The sequence below is a fragment of the Lissotriton helveticus genome, chromosome 2_1, assembly GCF_964261635.1.
Source record: "Lissotriton helveticus chromosome 2_1, aLisHel1.1, whole genome shotgun sequence".
Taxonomy (NCBI): domain Eukaryota; kingdom Metazoa; phylum Chordata; class Amphibia; order Caudata; family Salamandridae; genus Lissotriton; species Lissotriton helveticus.
Window position 1 is genome coordinate 845,182,424 of NC_136059.1, and position 21,988 is coordinate 845,204,411.

Genomic DNA, 21,988 nt, shown 5'->3' on the forward strand with positions numbered 1-21,988 from the left:
GCAACCACAACATTAGTGACTAACAAGTTTTACAAAGTACAAGTTACACACTTCCACAGACAACCACATGTCTCTCCCTGGCTAGCTCTCGTGCACCAGGACGCAACCCAACAAATACCAAAGCCTCATGGAATGGATTAAAACAGGAAGAAACAAGAAAAAAAAAGAACTTAAGAAGGGAAGTCAATGAACTACCAACTTCTGACCTTGCATACCTGTAATATACTGCAAGACAGCAGTGTTTTGATAAATTGGTAAATATTTCATATCTGTTTAACGCCAGGATTCGATTAAGAGGGCTGCTACTTTCAGATATACGGCCATGATGGAAACTGCAGCGCTCAAAAGAAATTCAAGTAGTCGAAAGTATTGGCGGCCTCAGTTCAACGCTCAATAAATATTCAGCGCCGCTTCCAGAAAGACCTCAGCATGGTGGCAGTTACCGAGTGTGGTGAACTGATGTGACAGTTACTAGGGGAGAGTGGAATGGAAAAACGAATGATGGGTTGCTTGAAGTCACGAGGGCCACGTGGGTGTCTAGAGAGTAGTAGTGGTAATAGAATGTTCATGGTGGAAGAAAGACAGAGACAAACCTTTGGGGCCTATATGACCGTTTACTTTTAATCCCGGCCGCCCGCCCCACGATGCATCTCATTCCACCCCTCCCTTTGACACAGACTGACGTGGACGGTCAGACTCACCTGCGGGGCGGGCGGCAGAAGACAGGGCAAGACTGCAAAGGTAGCCAGGAGACAGAAATAATTAAATTGTGGTCTGTGGCCGCATGGTCCCTCATTGTCATCTCAGGCCTCTGTGAGGCCTCGCCTCACACTCGCACTTTTAATTGGGCAATGCGCATGACAATGGTCCCCAGACCAGCCCCACCCTAAGGGGGAAAAATGCGCAGCCGCGGAGACATCTGCGCACCGTGCACCAATATGAAGAGGCCACGACGAGGTGCTGGTGCAACGAACGAAGGCAATGCTGTAACCATTTAATTACCAAACATACCTGACGGATGTGTAGTGCTTGCTGGCTCCACTGAGGGGTCTTCTGGAGCGTGGGCCCCCCCCCCGCAATGTGGGGGCTGCGGGCCCTGTGTTACGCCCCTGCCATCACTAAAACCCTTCCCATCATCTGGCCACTCCGATCTTCTGTTCTATTCTATACAAAAACTGTGCTGCCGCAAGATGGGCATTTTGAGGGTACTGCTCCCGAGGAACCCCCATTGTTGACACCTTGTGATGGATTTCCCATCTTTGTTTTCCTCTATCTTTCAACTTTGTGTGTTTTTCCCTAACTTCTTGCATTAAAAGTCTGATCGGCAAAAATAAGCGGTAATCCCAAAAAATTAGTGCTGCTAGGCCCCACGGGTAACCACAGTCTCAAATGAAGCACTATGGGGCAGATTTACAAGCCCCATGCGCCACATTTGCGTCACTTTTAACATGGAAAAAATGACGCAAAAATGGCGCAAGGGACTTGTTAATATGCCCCATATCTCTTTGTTACAAAACCATAAGTAATACCAGCTCTTACGTCTCTCATAAATGGTGCCTTTGGTGACACCCACCAAATGCACCCTTTGGTACATTTGGTCCATATGTCCAACCACAATTTGTTTAAGTTGATTGAGGCACTATTAAAGACATTTTGCCAAACAGTTTATCATTATTCAGAACACATTCTTCCACTTCTGAAAACATCCATTATCTTTTGCATCACTCATCATCGTTTGTTTCCTCCTGTCTGACCTTTTCACTTCTCTTATGCACCACTGGGATGCGTGCTGCCCAACGAGAAAGCAAGCAATGTGGTCCAAGAAAGTCACTTCCTGGATATGAAATAATCAGATGCAGTCTGTGTGACTTTCGATATTTACAATTCCCTATTTGTGGCTTTAATTGCTTTTAAAGATTAATTATTTGTGATTGTAAATGCTAAGAAATTGTAAATAGAGAAAACGTACTATTCATACAAATAGTTTAGTGATTCTATGATTGCGATTCTGTATTTCTTGCAAACAACAGATCACTAAATGATATTATGTGTTAGAACATAAGGTCTATAAGCTGCACCATAAGGTTTTAATCAGGTAGCCCAATGTTTCTCTATGAGAAAGATAGCCTTACAGCAGTGAAAAATTACTTTGGGAATTTTTCTCTGTCAGGACATGTAAAACTTAAACAAACATGTCCTACTTTTTAAATGGCATGCACTCCCAACTTAAAGGTTACTTATTAGTAGCAAAAAGGAATTTTTAGGCTTGGCAAAAGGTTTATATGCCAAGTCGATGCGGTAATTTAAAACGGAACTACAGGCTGCAGTGGCAGGCCTGAGACATGTTTTAAAAGACTTCTTTAGTGGGTTACACAATGAGTGCTGATTCCAACTAGTTGCATTTAATTTACAGGCCCTGGGTACATATAGTACCATGTACTACAGATTTATAAGTAAATAACATATTCCAATCAGGTATATGCCACTTTTATCTTTCTGTTAAGGGAGATCACAAGCATTTTAAAACTGATTATCAGAAAAAAGTGCACAGAGTCCTAAAAGCCATCAAAAACCTGTTCAGCAAAGGAAGGCAGAAATTGGGGTGACCCTGCAGAGAGGGCTGGGTACAATTGTCATGCCCTTTTCAGATACCGAATCACATTTAGTGATTTGGAAAAACTTTCTTAAATTAAGCAGTGAGTTAAATGAATAATTAAAAAGGTTTCAGCATTCTCAAACCCTCTGATTTTCGAATTGGAGGGTTTGCAAAAGCTAAAACTCTTTGTACTACTGGCCGCATATCTATGTTGTGTGAAGCCACATCATTAATACTTCTGTATGCAACACCGAGGGGTCACATTAAACAATGTGCACTGATAAACGAGATCCTAATTAACATACAAAACTGACGTCACACTTTTAATTTCACAGGTTTAAGACTAATATTTAAATCTGGTACAAATGCCCAGACCATATGTGGAAAGGACTGAAATGCATTTGGTAGTCAGATCACTTTTAGAGCTGGAATATCCTATTTTAATTTCAAGCAAGAAATCTCATTCTTCACAATGAGGCTCTAAGTTTTGTTCTCAGTGCAAGAAAGTAACATGGCTGCAATCAGTGCTGGGTTTCTGAGCCTTGCATCATTCTGCATGCATGTACGCACCAGTCATGGGCATGTGCAAAAAAGACATGCGCTGCTCTTGCCATGTGACAACACCAGTCTAATAATCCATACCTATTTTAAGTGCCCGGGCTCAGGATCGTTGCCAGACTTTGCCACTTTAGGTGAATTCACATTCTGCAGTTGCAAACTTTGCAATGCAGTGGAGGTATTGTGCCGCCAAGCTGCCCTCTATGCTGTCTTCTCGCTGATTTGGTAACATATTCCCCTGAACTTGACGTAGATTCACCAACATGCCAGTTGTAACGAAAGTAACATCTCTCAACCTTTGGCTGTCAATGGACGAGATGTAGTCTACTTACTTTGCTGCTAATTTTGGAACCCCGGACCTGGGTTCTGATCCTACCTCTGGTACTAGCCTGAAAATAAGGTGATTCTGGTCAAATCACTTTTTCTCCCTGCACCAAAATTTGCAAATGACAGTATATATAATTCATTTGTGCATACCCCTATTGAGTTACAGGTGTACAATGCTCTGTTGCTACCCAGCTAGGTTTCCACTATATACATATGAATGAATGCATACATACATCACAGGGCTTATCTAAAGTCCCACTCTTTGTCCCACAAAATCATCTTTGCTGCTAAGGGTGAAAGGGAATGGCATGCAGTGGAAACTATGGGAAGTATGAGGGAACATACATTTCTGTTTACTTTCTGTTCTAGTCGGTGCCTTCTTGACCTCTGAGATCAGAAGTAGCAAGGTCCGCGGCAGGTGTACCAAAGGGCAAGCCAGGGGTAGCAGTGGCTGTCCCTGGCGACCTCTGTTTGACCTCCATTCCTACCTTGAGATTCAATGGAAAGAGAGCAAAGAGCCAAAGATGAAAGGATATAGGCGGCGGCAACGAGGAAGGCTAACACAGTAGTAAAGTATAAGTATCAGATTGTTTAAGAATGGAGGCATCAATAAGGTCTATCAAAGTATCAAAATAATTAATTGATTGATTTGCTTATTTTCAATCTGGAAAAAAGCTGCACAAATACAAATCATTTTACATAATCAACACATTCAGTTAGCACATGGCATAATTAAGACTTGCGTCCATTATCCTACATTGTACGTGGAATCAATTTCAGTTTAGTAAGATCAGCATTCATAACTCCTCGTGCGCCTGGCAAATCAATACGCTCAGAAAACGTACCAACAATCCGTGATTTATGCAATTAATTAAGGTCACTTAATTATCATATTTCTGCACTTTGTCATTAGTGATCTTCAGATGTCTGTTCCAGGAGTCCATTCCTTTATTGCTGCAGCTGCACGGGAAGTAATGGTGTGGATAATAGTATATTGAGAATTAAAGAAATCGAATTGTTCCTCTTTCCTCTATTGCAATACTCAATAGCAGAGGCAACAGGAACATCGCTCACTTTGATATCCACATACAGAAGGCATAGGACAACATTTCTTTTAATGTTTCCAGGGAAAGTAGATCACAACAGAATAGGTTATACAGATTTGGAATCCCTTCCCATCGTCAGATGATAACATCGGTTTAGGCTAAAAATATATTAAAAAAAATAAGAAAACAGTACATTAAAAAACTTCTTCTAACTGAATGAATGAATGATACTTATTAAGCAGCCATGTTTACCCAAGGATGCCTCTGGAGCGGCTTAATTTTGATCCCATCCTGGGATAATATAGGTGTGCATCATAATCATCTGTATTCAGCACTAGAATATATTCTGTGTGAATAAAATGTTACTAAGAAAAGACGGGGTATTGCATATTTAAAGTACTCCATGTGAAAACTAATGAGACTTCTAAATTGTGTGCATAGAAATGTGACTAATAAAGGTCTTTGCAATACTTACATATTAATATTTTAGAAGAAATCGAAAGGTTAGATGTGCCTCATTGTGAAGCTAATGAAATAGTGTATAGACTAATGTTTCTTAATCTTTGCAATTTATTCATATGTTAAGAAAGCACACTTTTTATATGTGTAGAAATGTGCATGTATTTGTAACACTGTGCACTGTACAGCACACATAGAAGTAGCAAATCATCATTATTTAACGATTGTTTATGTGCAGGAAGGAAAACCTTCCTGCACATAAACAATCATTAATGGAATTTTACTATTTCTAGGTGTTCTGAAAAACAAAGATAAAGAAAAGTATTTCTCCGCGTTTCCCCATTCTAATGCCTGTTCTTGCATGGCGTTAGTTTTGGGCACTGCCTCAGATTTACACCTCCTTGTAAATCTGGGGCAGCATCAAAAGCAATAGGTGTTGCGGTGGAATGCCTATAGCAACACCCATTGCATGCTCCTTTCACGCTAAGTGATGCGTGTAAAGGGCCTTATTTACAAGGCAGTGTTAAGCCACAAAAAGTGGCTTAATGCTGATTTGTAAATATTGAGAAGGGCATATCGCCATCAGAAAGTAGCTGAAAGTGACGTTCTGGTGGCGATATCCCTCTGTAAATATGCCACTGCATTTGTTAAATGTATAGAAATGTGCATGTATTTGTAACCCTGTGCACTGTTAAGTTGTCATCATTTCTGGGCCTCGTGAATTGTTTCAGTACAAGCTCACGTTTAAAGTCTAACATGTAATTCGTATTTAATCTTCAATGTAGAATGTGTTAGTTTGTATTCTTTTCTACTGCAGATGTGGACAAAGCCTTATTAGCTAGAGAAAAAAGGTTTTTGTTTTAGTTAGATAGCACGGTGTGAGCAGATGGATCTTGGCAAGGGGAAACGTGCTAATGGAGGCGAGTTCTCATGGAGGAGGAGAAGAATGGCCAAGGACGAACGAAGTAGCAACTTATCGATGTGGGAAAGGTGGTGAAAGTAACCAATTTGTGCTGAAATTGTGGAAAGTTACTGGATATGAACATGTGACTTGCCTTGAGTGCAACTAATGAATGATGCTGTAAATTAGTGAGGGTCAGAGAGACATTTTAGGACTTCATGAGTTACAGACCTCTGCTTCTGCTTTGAGTGGCTTTATGTAACTTGAACCTTAGTTGGAGCTTCTTCTACTGAAGCCTTCGAAAGCTGACACCTTTCTATTTTCCATTCTTATTCAATGCTTCTTAGTCTAGGGTTGCCATTTTTAAGGCAGTCTAGGGAGAGTTAGCTTCAGGCACTTGTAAATCCATTCATTCTTTAATACACCTTGGCATAGATATATATGAAAAATATTTAAACTTTACAGAAAAACACATTCAGTGGATAATGTCATCAGTGATGTCATTTGAGATGTCATCAGTGATGTCATCAGTGATGTCACTGACCATGTCATGAGTGATGTAATAAGTGACGTCATCAGCAGTGCATTACGGGCGCAGGAGTTATAGTTAGCTCAACTAACTATAACTGGTGAATTTCTCTGGTTTTATATGTCCAACTAACTATAACGTCCCAGAAAGCTATGGTTTTTTCAGTGAATTTCAAAGGTTTTTTAAATACTAATTCCTAACTATAATGTCTGTAAAACCTATAGTTTTTTCAGTGAATGTCAAAGGTTTTTTAAATGTTAATTTCATATTTTAATATTTATAAAACCTATATTTTTTCTAATTATTTTTAATATTTTGCAACTCTATTATCCTTTTTTTAACTTTAAAAATTATGTAATGTTTTATATCTTCATATATATGTGAAATAACAACCCCAGGCATATATTAAAGCAACAACCAATAGATAGAACAGAACAAACTAGTGCAGTTTCAAGACATATACATTTTTAATTTGATTAAAAAAGATTCAATAAAAAACAGTGCATTGATCAAAATTGATAAAAAATTCTATAATGATACATTTGTATTCATAGGAAAATTTAATTAAAAAGGAGGTTAGGTGGCATCCGGTCGACGCGTTTCGGCATAAACTATGCCTTCATCGGGACTTAAACCATCCAATTTCTGTAAAAAAGATTATAACAATAGTTTACTTGTTACACCTTCTATCATTAAGTGATACAACTGAACTAGTTCTAGTTTGTTATAACATTCTATTGGTATAAACATTCGCAAAAATGATATATCGCCTTATATACAAATATTTTACACCTATGCACATACAGATTTTCATACCCAAGCCTCACTTTGATGTGTACAGGCAAACACGAAGATGTAATACTCAGAGTTAAATTATTTAGCAAAATACAAAAGTTTACACATTTTGTCAAAGACATCCTTATATATCATTCTCTTATTAATCAATGAAGTCACGTTGATCAGATCTAGTAGTTCAATTGGTGATTGTCATCCAATTGACTAGTCCGTCTAAGCATTTCAATGGCTTTGTGTTTGCTTAAGGCTTTTACTGAAACATGGTTCCTTATCGTTTCTTAAGTACACGAGGAGTTGTACAGAAAAGAAATTAGAAGAATAAAATGAGAAAGGTTGGAAAATAGAGAAAGTCCATTTTTGTTACACTATTTCGGTTAGGATCCCTATTCTAGAAAAATTGTATCCTAAATATAAGCACCAATTTACTATGATTTTATAGAGGCAACTTTTCCTACAGTTCTAATACATAAGCACAAATTTCTTACCTAAGTTTGTACTGAAGTACAGGATCAGTGCTGTTCTCTAATTATTTAAACTGCAGGGCGGCTGTATAGATACTGTATCCACGGATTTAAGGCTGGGTGATTTATTTAAAATTTTCTGAGGGGACCAAGAAAATATGCGGGTAAAACATGGGTCAAAAACCTTTTTATCCCACTACCCCAGTTCCCTTGTTTAGAGCCTACGTTGTTACGCTAGAAGGATTACACATAACTGCTCACCTTTTGTTTCTATTTAGTGTTCATTCGGGGCTTCCTTAGCCTAAGTTTCTTGTTAAAATATGGACAGGTCACAATATCCTATTCGTCAAAAAAACAATTGCTTTAATATACACCCACAGTAATGCTTCTTTATTATGAGACAGAAACATATTATTCGTTTTCTTACCCTCAGAGGATTATTTTATGTCCTTCTACTGGGGTCTTTTTAAACGATTGTAGGTAACGTGACAAGGCCTCCGGTGCGTTGAATAAGGTCCTAACAATATAACACACCAAACAAAGTCAGCCGGGATTCTATAATGCTAGTTTATTTAAAAATCTATGCGTGATCAGTGTATAATTACCACTTACCTAAATATTTTTAGGTGATGTTATTGCGTGGTGCCAATTCATTCACGTAAGTTGAGTAAAAAACTTGTTTAAGGCAAGGTCATCCTGTGTTCTTTTATATTCTGTTTCTATAACTGATATAGGCTCCTAGTAAGAGAAAGGGCGAGCAGCCTGTTAATATACCACTTTAAAACAAACACCCTTTGCCGGTTCGCTTTAAAAGCCGACAATGTGCAAACTTAAGGTAGGAAACCGCATATGCCATGTAGCGTTTAAATGGACTTGAATTTAGCCCTTTGTTAGAATCCGGGCAACATTAAAAGCTTGCACTCTTCTTACTAGGAGTTACGTGCATTTTGAGACCCATCAAAGCGGAATATCATGACGTCTCCGCCGTATACTCAGGACTGAATCACGAGTGTAGCAGCGCACGACGTATGAATTAGCGGCTTTCTTTAAATTAGGTAAGCGGTGGCATGAGAATGTAAAAACGTGTGCTACTTTAAATTGTTCGAGCAATCGGTAGTCCGTTGAGTGGCGTTTCTGTATCAAGATTAGATAAACGCTTTTAAAGCGAACCGGCAAAGGGTGTTTGTTTTAAAGTGGTATATTAACAGGCTGCTCGCCCTTTCTCTTACTAGGAGCCTATATCAGTTATAGAAACAGAATATAAAAGAACACAGGATGACCTTGCCTTAAACAAGTTTTTTACTCAACTTACGTGAATGAATTGGCACCACGCAATAACATCACCTAAAAATATTTAGGTAAGTGGTAATTATACACTGATCACGCATAGATTTTTAAATAAACTAGCATTATAGAATCCCGGCTGACTTTGTTTGGTGTGTTATATTGTTAGGACCTTATTCAACGCACCGGAGGCCTTGTCACGTTACCTACAATCGTTTAAAAAGACCCCAGTAGAAGGACATAAAATAATCCTCTGAGGGTAAGAAAACGAATAATATGTTTCTGTCTCATAATAAAGAAGCATTACTGTGGGTGTATATTAAAGCAATTGTTTTTTTGACGAATAGGATATTGTGACCTGTCCATATTTTAACAAGAAACTTAGGCAAAGGAAGCCCCGAATGAACACTAAATAGAAACAAAAGGTGAGCAGTTATGTGTAATCCTTCTAGCGTAACAACGTAGGCTCTAAACAAGGGAACTGGGGTAGTGGGATAAAAAGGTTTTTGACCCATGTTTTACCCGCATATTTTCTTGGTCCCCTCAGAAAATTTTGAAAAAATCACCCAGCCTTAAATCCGTGGATACAGTATCTATACAGCCGCCCTGCAGTTTAAATAATTAGAGAACAGCACTGGTCCTGTACTTCAGTACAAACTTAGGTAAGAAATTTGTGCTTATGTATTAGAACTGTAGGAAAAGTTGCCTCTATAAAATCATAGTAAATTGGTGCTTATATTTAGGATACAATTTTTCTAGAATAGGGATCCTAACCGAAATAGTGTAACAAAAATGGACTTTCTCTATTTTCCAACCTTTCTCATTTTATTCTTCTAATTTCTTTTCTGTACAACTCCTCGTGTACTTAAGAAACGATAAGGAACCATGTTTCAGTAAAAGCCTTAAGCAAACACAAAGCCATTGAAATGCTTAGACGGACTAGTCAATTGGATGACAATCACCAATTGAACTACTAGATCTGATCAACGTGACTTCATTGATTAATAAGAGAATGATATATAAGGATGTCTTTGACAAAATGTGTAAACTTTTGTATTTTGCTAAATAATTTAACTCTGAGTATTACATCTTCGTGTTTGCCTGTACACATCAAAGTGAGGCTTGGGTATGAAAATCTGTATGTGCATAGGTGTAAAATATTTGTATATAAGGCGATATATCATTTTTGCGAATGTTTATACCAATAGAATGTTATAACAAACTAGAACTAGTTCAGTTGTATCACTTAATGATAGAAGGTGTAACAAGTAAACTATTGTTATAATCTTTTTTACAGAAATTGGATGGTTTAAGTCCCGATGAAGGCATAGTTTATGCCGAAACGCGTCGACCGGATGCCACCTAACCTCCTTTTTAATTAAATTTTCTTATGAATACAAATGTATCATTATAGAATTTTTTATCAATTTTGATCAATGCACTGTTTTTTATTGAATCTTTTTTAATCAAATTAAAAATGTATATGTCTTGAAACTGCACTAGTTTGTTTTGTTCTATCTATTGGTTGTTGCTTTAATATATGCCTGGGATTGTTATTTCACATATATTGTTTACCCTGTCCCAGGATAACTATCCGTATCAGGGGGTCCTTGCTTGTTAACATATGTTTTATATCTTCCCCAAAAAATATGTATATAATTTTTTTTGGGGGAAAAAACTACAGTCCCATACCAGTAGTCTCCCAAGCTCGATCAGCATGCGAATCCTATCCACCACATTTAAATGATGCGCATTTCGTATCCGACGGGTTTGTGGCACCGCGTCCCACGTAACAACATATGCATATGAGGTTGAGCCACCTGCTACTTTGGTATGCGATGGGTGCACACTACCAAGCCGCGTATTACGTCATATACGTATGGGGTCGCGCCCGCTGCGCATTGTGTATGCAACAAGTGCACTCTGCCACGCCCTGTGTTACGTCATAGACGTACGGTGTTGCGTCGTGTACGCCATTCCCTCATCTTTTTTGTCTCAAAACTATATCTAAATAACTTTAAAGTGTGTATGAGAGCAAGCGATAATGAAAAATATGTTAAACATTTATATATTTCTAAATGTAATAAACTTATATTATAGTAAATATATTTTCTCAAAATCATGTTGGGTGCGGTCTCCTTGCAAGCTGGGTGCGCCATTGCCATGTGACCAAAAAAAAAAGGATTTGATTTGTTCATAACATTTCCCATTGTAACAGTTGGAAAATGGCACCCATTTTAGTCAATCTCTGTACTGCATTTGATGAGACACGCCTCTTCTGCATAGAGAGCTTTTTTCTAAACTTTTTGCAATGTACACATATCTTACACTACACACAACATGCAGTGGCCTTCTACCTGTGATAGCCATACACCAAAAAGTTACCTAACCGAAGTTTTCTCCACTACCAGAGGTAACATGGTTGCATACGCTGTCCACAGCACAATGTAATGTAGTACGGCCCAGAGGCAGTATCATGCATAGATAATGAACACACGGACACAGAAAAATAGTGGAAGGGGGTACGGGCACGTGCGCTCAACACCTTTTTATTACCAGGGTCACATATCCAGTGACGTCTGTGCTGGATGCGTGTGGGGCGAGTGTAAAGCAGCCCTGAGGGAATGGTTGCTGCTAGCATCAACTACAAAAGTAATCATTGGATCACACACAGAGATTCAATATTAAAAGAATCAATAATTTGTGCTGCAGTAAGGTAGGGACGGTAGATGTGAAATAATACAGAAAAAATTCTATTGTAAAAACAACCACCACTTGTGGTATACTGAGACACAATCAATAGATCTGAAATAATACACAAAAAGATGATATCATACACGCTCCATCAGTTCTAGTGCACTCACATAGCCACATCAAAAGCAATCAGCATGTGTACAGCCAGCGATGATGGGTGCTGCGGGCGGGCTGTATTAGGAGCAATATCTGTTGCCATCAACACTGCAACTTCTGCAATAGTGACTCGATCTGAATTGTGAACATTCCTGTCTGCAGTGTAGGCCAGACAGAGCGGTCAGCAAAGACCCACAGCCACGTGGCATTTTCTTGAGCTGCCCAGTTTGCAATACACGACACAAGAAAAAGCGTGTGCGGACCCAGCCATGATGCATATCAGTGGTGCAGACAGAGCGAACTGCAGCAATGTCTTTTCCTACAGGACTGCATCATCTACAATAGCGACTCAATCTGAATTGTAAACACTGCTGTCTGCAGTGAAGGCCAGACAGAGCGGTCACCAAAGGCCTTGAGCTCCACAGTTTGCAGTACACGAAGCAATAAAAAAGCATGTGTGGACCCGGCCATGATGTGTTTGAGTGGTACAGACAGAGCGCACTGCAGCAATGTCTTTTCCTACAGGACTGCATCATCTACAATAGCGACTCAATCTGAATTGTAAACACTGCTGTCTGCAGTGAAGGACAGACAGAGCGGTCACCAAAGGCCTTGAGCTCCACAGTTTGCAGTACACGAAGCAATAAAAAAGCATGTGTGGACCCGGCCATGATGTGTATGAGTGGTACAGACAGAGCGCACTGCAGCAATGTCTTTTCCTACAGGACTGCGTCATCTACAATAGCGACTCAATCTGAATTGTGAACACTGCTGTCTGCAGTGAAGGCCAGACAGAGCGGTCACCAAAGGCCTTGAGCTCCACAGTTTGCAGTACACGAAGCAATAAAAAAGCATGTGTGGACCCGGCCATGATGTGTATGAGTGGTACAGACAGAGCGCACTGCAGCAATGTCTTTTCCTACAGGACTGCGTCATCTACAATACCGACTCAATCTCAAATGTGAATACTGCTGTCTGCAGTGTAGGCCAGAGAGAGTGTTCAGCAAGGGCCCACAGCCACGTGGCATTGACTTGAGCTGCCCAGTTTCTCATACGCAAACCAAAAAAATAGCATGTGGAGAGACTGTAATGATGGTGCAGATAGAGCGCACTGGAGCAATGTCTTTTCCTACAGGACTGCCTCATCTACAATAGCGACTCGACCTGAATTGTGAACACTGCTGTCTGCAGTGTTAATTGAAGGCAGTACTCATACAGATGTCCTTGAATACATTTTCTCACTTCCTCTTCATATAATACAACAACATAAATTACAGAAAACTCTGCCATAAATGAATCAAAACAATTCGAATTCCGATTTCTGCTGTCCATAATGTAGACTATTCAGTGTTCCTTTCCACTTGCAAGATACATTTGGTCATTCTACTAAACCTATAAGTCATCTAAAAAAATGTCTTCAAGCAAGTATACTAAAAGGATAATGTGTATATTTCAATAGACGTTGTAGTTACTTGACTACTGGATTCTGTAATTAAATAATCACCACTCGATCTGAAGTGTGAACACTTCTGTCTGCAGTGTAGGCCAGAGAGAGCAGTCAGCAAGGACCCGCAGCTACGTAACATTGACTTGAGAGACCCAGTTTGTTATAAGCAAAGCCACAAAAAGCCTGTGCGGAGCCTCTAATGATACCTATGCATAGTGCAGAGCGCACTGGAGCAACATCTTTTCCTACAGGACTACGTCATCTACAATAGTGACTCGATCTCAATTGTGAACACTGCTGTCTGCAGTGTTAATTGAAGGCAGTACTCACACAGACAACCATGAATACTTTTTCTCACTTCCTCTTCACAAAATGCAACAACATGAATTACAGAAAACTCTACAATAAATAAATCAAAACAATTTGAATATCGATTTCTGCTGTCCACAGTGTAGACTAGTCAGTGTTCCTTCAGACAGCAAGATGAATTTGGTCATTGTAGTACACCTATAAATGATCTAAAAAAAAATTCTTCAAGCAAGTATACTAAAAGGATATTGTGTATATTTCAAATTAACGTTCTAGTTACTTGACTACTGGATTCTGTAATTAAACAATCACTACTCGATCTAAATTGTGAGCCCTGCTGACCGCAGTGTGGGCCAGACGCACTATTCATTAACGCCTCACAGCCACGTACCGTTGAATTTAAAAGCATGGAGTTGGTTGCACCAGATCGGAGGGGGTACACAGAAATAATCACTGACTTGAACTTGTGACATCCTCAATCATAGAATCAAGACCCCGTTTCACTGTTTGGACCTGCTGTACCCCGGTGTACTCCACCGACTGGTATCAACCAAGCACAATAATCATGTGCAACAGGTAGTTACGCAAGCACAGAGTCTGATGCACCTTAACAGAGGTAGTTCTATGAAAACCAAGCAACAAGTAATATTGGACATCTTCCATTGTGGGATCAAGACACCGTTCCACTGTTGTGACCTAGAGTACGTTGCACCTCGTCGAAGGGAGTACCTTCATCTCCACTCTCAGATGAAGTTCTAACATTGTCCATTGTGGGATCAAGACACCGTTCCACTGTTGGGACCTACAGTTGGTTGCACCTGGTCAAAGGGGGTACATAGAAATTATCACAGACTTTATCTTCTGACATCCTCAATCATAGAATCAAGACCCCGTTTCACTGTTCAGACCTGCTGTACCGTGGTGTAGTCCAGCGACTGCCATCAGCCAAGCCCTATAATCATGTGCAGCAGTTAACTACGGAACCACAGTGTGTGATGCATGTCAATGGAGGGTGTTCTGTAAAAGCAAACAGGAGGTAATATCGGACATCGTCCATTGTGGGATCAAGACACCGTTCTACTGCTGGGACCTAGAGTTGGTTGCACTTGGTCGAAGGGAGTACCTTCATCTCCACTCTCAGATGCAGTTTTAACCATTTGAAACCAGGAACTGTTGGCAGCCATTTTGTGCCTCGGTAGAAGGGGGGTGAAGAAGTCTGTGAAATATGTTGGCAAAACAGGAACAGGGGAAGGTTAGACACACCCTGACCCCCCAGGCCTGCTCAGGGGGTGACATAGGGACCCGTAGGACAAAAAAAAGTAAGAATTTTTTTTACAAAAAAAGTCGCAAGATGCGAGTAGGATCCGCGTTTTTTTAGATATATATGAAGCTTATGTGTATAGATGTAGGGTAGTTCTACAAAGAGCCCTTGTGTTTATTGAGAGATTTTAGTAATTACAAGTAAGTACCGATGCAGAGTCTAAAGTTCATGAGGAAGACTCTGTTTCCTTCATCTGTAAAATGTACACTATCTCTTTAATAGATGCCATGCATATTGAAACGCAGATTGTTGTGGTATCTGGACAATATTCTATAGTCTTGTAGAAAAGTAGAAAGATTTATTCACATGTTTATTCACTTATCTGCGCAGATCAGGTGTTCCAGTCTTCCCTTATCTCGACGACTGGTTGTTGAAGGCGGGCTTGTCCCAGACAGTCATCTCCCACCTCCAGACTACGGTTGACCTCTTGCACCTGCTGGGGTTGTCCATCAATGTGCCGAAGTCGCACCTGTGCCCCTCTCAGAAGCTCCTCTTTATCGGAGAGGTTCTGGACTGGGCGCAGTTTCGGGTTTTTCACTCCGAACAGCGGGTTCGGGATATTTAGGGTCTGATTCTGATCTTTCAGCTTTTATCCCGTGTCTCGGTCAGGTTGACGCTGTGGCTCCTGGGGCTGAAGGCCTCCTGCATCCTAGTGGTGCATCACGCAAGGTGGCATGTGAATAAATATAAACACAGGCCAAGCAGTTTGCCTCCCGTAATACACAAATTTCAGGGGGTAGTGATTCCCGGGGCTTGAGGGGGGACGTTGTAGGCCACATACATGTAATGTTGTAGGGGGGGTTGGACAAGAAAGTGGTGCAAGGGGGCTGGAAATCTGGTACAGTGTTTTGTTTTACCTTGTGGTCCTTTCTGTGATGTAGAAGATTCTGGGTAAATATAACGTTTTTGTACAGCCAGTAACTTTTAACCCTACCCCCAAACGGCTTTCTGCCTGTTACCATAGTAACAGTTCATGGAACACTTACGTGAGCACAGAGGTTAAAAGTTCACCACACTATGTTGCTAATGAGTTAGCCTCAGAATTATACTTCAAATTATAAATATTATTTCTATTGATGATGGCTACCCCCACACAAAAAAACAGACTTATGTATTTTTTTAATTAATTTTTCTTAAAACAATAACTGGAACTATAACTAAAAGGTAACAATACAATAAATAACTATAACTAACAAAACAATATAATAAACAACATATAATATTGACTCCAAAAGAAGTATTGTAGTTAATCTGCAAAACAAAAAAGAAAATTAGTGTTTAAAATTAGATTGATGTGACTAAATGAGGTCAAACATTACTTGTCAAAGTAACACTTGATGATATTTATATTATTTATATTTTTTTAAGTGTTTGCAGTGTCCCTGAAACGCTTCCACTGGTATTGTACATGAAGACTTTGGTCCACCCTTTTTATAAATTTTTGCAGTTTGAAATATAACGTCCTACCTCTGTTATTCATCTCCTACTTTCTCCTTTCAAATTCTCTTGTAAAGACCTTAACAACAATTAAAGGGAACATATTCTGCATATTTTTAATAAAGCATTTGACACAATGCATAGTAATACCGTATTTATTGAATGTTTGAAATAAATTTTCACAAGTCTTATAAAAGGTGAATGCAAGAAAAGTTACTTGCTGCATATGCAAGACTGCTTTCAAGAGGAGACCCCAATAAAGAGGACTGGTATGCGGAAGTACTTGCAGACTAAGAATCCGGTCACGTTTGCAAGGGAAGAGTTAAGGAGATTGAGAGAGGCTCCTCCTGCTTCATGAGGAGGCGCTAGTACCAGTGGAGCAACACCGTCAACCTCTACTGCACAGCCTAATATTCGTCCCCAATTTGGAACCCTTTAAGAAAAAAAGTAAGAAGGTTGGGAGCTCTGTATGCCATACTAATACCTAATCATCCTTTAGTTATACAGAGATCTACCCTGTATCAGACCTATCCGTACAAGTGTGAATTGGAGATTCTCTGCCACCGAAAACCCCTCAAGTACTTATATCCGTTACTTTTGAACTTCGTCAAGTAGTCGTAATGTGAGACCATGTCATGAGTGATGTAATATGTGACGTCATCAGCAGTGCATTGCGGGCACGCGAGTTATAGTTAGCTGACCAAATCTAACATGGGAATTTCAATGGTTTTGTACTAGTGAAATGTCCAGCTAACTATAACGCCCCTCAAACCTATGGTTTTTTCAGTGAAAAAAAAAAATATATATATATATATATATATATATTCACTGAAAAAACCATAGGTTATAGACCATATATAGTTAGGAATTAGCATTTAAAAAACCTTATTTTACTCACACAAAACCATTGAAATTCCATATATAGTTAGTTGCACTAACTATATATCGCGCACCTGCAATCCACTGCTGATGATGTCACATATTACATCATTCATGACATGGTCAGTGACATCACTGATGACATCACTGATGACATCTCAAATGACATCACTGATGACATCATCCAGTGACTGTGTGTTTCTGTAAAGTTTAAATATGTTTTACATATTGAAGAATGAGTAGATGTAGAAGTGTCTGGATGAAGGATTTAGTAGGTGCGTGACTGACTGTATGAGTGAGTGATTAAATGTGTCTCACTGAGTGCATGGGTTAGTGACTAAACTGTCTTAATTTGTGCATCATTATGTCTGTTGTTCTGTAAACTGCTGCATGTGTTGGTCAGTAGCTATATGAGTAACTATATGGGTTATTGATTGATTGCCCAAGTATTTGTATGGGAGACTGAGTGTGTGTGTGGCTGGCTGGGAGGTGTGTGACTCTGTGCAGATCAATGTGTACTTGTATCAATGATTGTATAAGAGAGTAAGTATGTGTTAGTATATGTTTCAAAATGTAAGGTGCTCTATGTTTAACTGTATAGATTAGAAAATGGAAGTGTGATTGATTATTTACAGGACTGACTAGGTGTGTGAGTAACTCCATGGATGAGTGACAAAGTGTGAGAGTCTGTATAGGTGTATGAGTGCATATGATAGTGTTGTAAAGATGAGTGATTGTATGTATGAATGATTGTATGGGTAAATGAGTGAATGTGTGTGTAAACATAGGAATCACTGAGTGCGTATGTAGTAACTAGTATTGGTGTGTCAATGGTTTCAAAAATTATACTCTGTATTTAACACTGGGTGTAACAGAGGTTATATTAAAGTGTGAGGAGATGCATTGTATTGTCACATGAATGATATCATCAGTGATGTGGTCATTGATGTCAAATGAGATGTCATCAGTGATGTCATCAGTGATGTCATTTGAGATGTCATCAGTGATGTCATTTGAGATGTTATCAGTGATGTCATTTCAGATGTCATCAGTGATGTCATCAGTGATGTCATTTGAGATGTCATCAGTGATGTCATCAGTGATGTCACTGACCATGTCATGAATGATGTAATATGTGACATCATCAGCAGTGGATTGCGGGTGCGCGATATATAGTTAGTGCAACTAACTATATATGGAATTTCAATGGTTTTGTGTGAGTAAAATAAGGTTTTTTAAATGCTAATTCCTAACTATATATGGTCTATAACCTATGGTTTTTTCAGTGAATTTTCAAGGTTTTGTAAATGCTAATTCCTAACTATATATGATCTATAACCTATGGTTTTTTCAGTGAATTTCAATGGTTTTTTAATAGCAAATATCATAAGCTGTCGAATGTCAAGTACGTGGTAAGTGAAAACATTTTCGTGTTTATGCACACTGATCTGCTTTGAATGGTGCCCCCCCCCTCATTTCTATTAGGAGTACTCTCTCTTTGCACATAGTGAAGGGTAGTTAACGCAGGCCTTTGCCCCCGTTGTAATACGTCGTGCCTGCTTCTCTCTCCATTTGATTCATTGTTATCCAAGTATTTACTGTTTTAGAATTGGTTCTCTTTGGTTCATTCTCTATTTACAAACAAACACAGAGTCGCAATACTCTGTTTAGTCTTTGCAGATAACGAAAAATCGTGTAAAAAAAAAAAGAAAAGGAATCGAGCAAAATCAGTAGGCCACTAACGGGATCTCTTTTTGACCTCGCTAAAATAGAAACATTAGGAACAACCCCTCATGACAAATACAAAACTAGTGAAATGAACTGAACTCCACACAATGATGGCTGCAAAACAGCTCGGCTCCGCCACCCACCCCGCCCAAAATAACGATAAAGAGCGGCTGCCATGATTGGTTGCGGAATGGCCATGACGGAGCTACGAAATGGTACTGCTCTCATGCTAACCCCAGCTTCAGTCTGAAACATCCAGAAACACTGTAGACTACCAATTCGATCAGTTCCGGTAGCGCCCCAATGTAACCCGGTAGAGAAGAACTAGCCCTCCCCTCTTTGACTGATGGTTCTTGTTGCCTGTCCCTTCTGTTGTCATTTAACAGAACTATTTAGCCTGCTGAAAGGGGTTGTGTTCCGACCGCTGGTTGGTGGAGACATTTTGACTATATTCTGGACCTGCGTTGTCGCGTAATGCGTCATATGACGCGCCGCGTTAGCGCATCCGGAAGTCATCCGGGGCGCGCAGCGCGTAACGTAAGCATAACAAGTCATGTGACTTGTTAATAAAACTTTTCATTGGTTCATTTTACTTTTCTTATTCTAATGATGAAAGGCTTGGTCATATGACCTAAAAATTACGCTTTTTATTACTTCCGAACATTATTTTTTCTTAAATATATGTTATAATGTTCCAGGCTAATGTACTTTCCCGGAAAATTTACAACTGTCCTGCAAGTAAAATATATTCTTTTTTCGAAAAAAAGAGCGTTTCTTCGTCCCATGACGGAGCCGTTGAGCAAAAGAGGGTCGACCTGCTGTCTTAGTCGCCGATACGCCTGAATATGAGATTCTTATCGATCACTTTATGTTGCAGGAATAGAAAACACAACAGCCCTTGACCATTTATCTTTACTGCGTTCCTTCGTATTATACCTTTTACCCTTCATGTAATTGGTCTGCTTTATTTCACTTGCCTTTTAATGATTCTAAAACAGTGACTATTATTAAAAACTTTACCAATGTATATACTACTACCATGTTTTCTTTTAAAAGCCTTTATTGTGAAAATTTCATTATACAAATACGAGCCTATAACCACGTGGGCCTGCCACGGAGCAAACTGTAATCGTATATGATGAGTAGACATTTACACTGTAGAGGAACGTAACGGGCGTGCCATTAGGTTGCAAGAACTAAGGCGTCTAACAGTTACGGAATCGGTGGACGTACATTTTATAATTAAAATACGACAGGGCCAGTTACAATAAAATTATCTAGATATACATTTGCGGGCAAGTACCATGGGTGACGTTAATTCGAACTTTCAATAGTACAGTAATCAATAACACATCAGAACTTAATATCAATAGGGATGTCGAAATATTCAATCAATTCTCGTCCCCGCCCGCCATGTGCTTCAAAACTGCATACGTATCTCGTGATTTCAAGGTTCTGCAACCAGTACACAACAAGGAGTTACGAGTCCCATTTATTCCGGCGCCATTTTGGGCGAGGACGGGCAGGTCCAGGATATAGTCAAAATGTCTCTACCAACCATCGACTATGATGAGGTTCATATGCTGTATTTATTAGAGTAACACTCATCTGTCCACATGAAATTAATTTGCCACCATCTAAACATGTCATTTTAATCTTTCCAAAGTTCTTCTAAATATTTGGGACCGTTTCCCTTGCCTCTGATGCTGTCAGTGCCACTTCTTTGATGAATGTACTAGCAGGTCAGGGGTTCTCCTCCAAATCTCTCTTTTATGCAGCACTATAATTAATTGGTGCCACCTCTCCATATGACGATGCATGGTATAGTTACCATAACTATATTTTTTTTCGGTTCCTCTGGAGAGTTCATCGTGGCAGATGAAGCGTGTAACGTACCGGGCATTTACCTTTTTTTGCATGTACAGGAAAGGAAAAAAAAATCGAGCGTCCGAGTTCTAAGGTGTCCCAGGGCCATTTTAGTAGACCAGGCCCAAATCCAAAGAACAGGCTGCCATTTTGAGAGTCCTGTTGCAGCCGCCTGTCGCTGTAGCATCAAGAGCAGCCGAAACTCAGCTGAATGGCAACTGAAACGGTAAAGGGGCGCCCCACTACAGCAGACGAGCCTCCACCTAGGAAGGCCCGTTCACGCCGCCTCCCCCCCCCCTTCGGGCACCCCACGCCGTTATTCGGAGCAGTATTGTAGGATGGCCACACCAGTGCGGCAACTTGCTAGACATCACCTCGGTGGTAACCGAATCTCAATGCCTTGTGGTGTCTTCTATTCAGAAAATATTGTTATGCTGCCTTCGACCTATTCGCCGCAAGTGCGCACACAACTCAACTGCATAGCTTGCTAGACACCACCTCGATGCCATCCGGATCTTGGAATCTCAGCGCCTTTTGGTGTCTTCTCTTCAGAAAATATTGTTGCGCTGCCTTTGGCCCCATTCGCACATCGGTCCGCTACTGACGCCATCTCACAGGCTAATGGGGCGCCCCACGCCGACTTTCAGCATTGTAGGATGACCACACCAGTACAGCAACTTGCTAGACATCACCTCGGTGCCATCCGGATCTCGGCGCCCCACTGCAGATGAAGTGCCTCTCAACTATGAAACCACCACGGTGACATACGGATCTTGGCGCGTTGTGCTGCCTTCGGCCTATTCGCACATCGGTCCGCTACTGACGCCATCTCACAGGCTAATGGGGCGCCCCACGCCGAGTTTCAGCATTGTAGGATGACCACACCAGTACAGCAACTTGCTAGACATCACCTCGGTGCCATCCGGATCTCGGCGCCCCACTGCAGATGAAGTGCCTCTCAACTATGAAACCACCACGGTGACATCCGGATCTTGGCGCGTTGTGCTGCCTTCGGCCTATTCGCACATCGGTCCGCTACTGACGCCATCTCACAGACTAATGGGGCGCCCCACGCCGAGTTTCAGCATTGTAGGATGACCACACCAGTGCACCTTACTAGACACCACCTCGGTGCCATCCGGATCTTGGCATCTCAGCGCCTTGTGGTGTCTTCTATTCAGAAAATATTCTTGCG

At 40.3% G+C, this 21,988-nt stretch overlaps 2 long non-coding RNA genes across 2 annotated transcripts; one reads left to right on the forward strand and one right to left on the reverse strand.

Moving 5' to 3' along the window:
* Positions 1-7,781: 7,781 nt before the first annotated feature.
* Positions 7,782-8,411, reverse strand: LOC144819523 (uncharacterized). The gene is made up of 3 exons (XR_013607423.1): positions 8,285-8,411; positions 8,100-8,189; positions 7,782-8,011 (listed from the first exon to the last, which is right to left on the reverse strand). It is a non-coding gene; the product is annotated as an uncharacterized LOC144819523 (long non-coding RNA).
* A 239-nt stretch (positions 8,412-8,650) lies between these two features.
* On the forward strand, positions 8,651-9,216 carry LOC144819524 (uncharacterized). Its single transcript, XR_013607424.1, has 3 exons — positions 8,651-8,727; positions 8,905-9,030; positions 9,126-9,216. It is a non-coding gene; the product is annotated as an uncharacterized LOC144819524 (long non-coding RNA).
* The last annotated feature ends 12,772 nt before the right edge of the window (positions 9,217-21,988 follow it).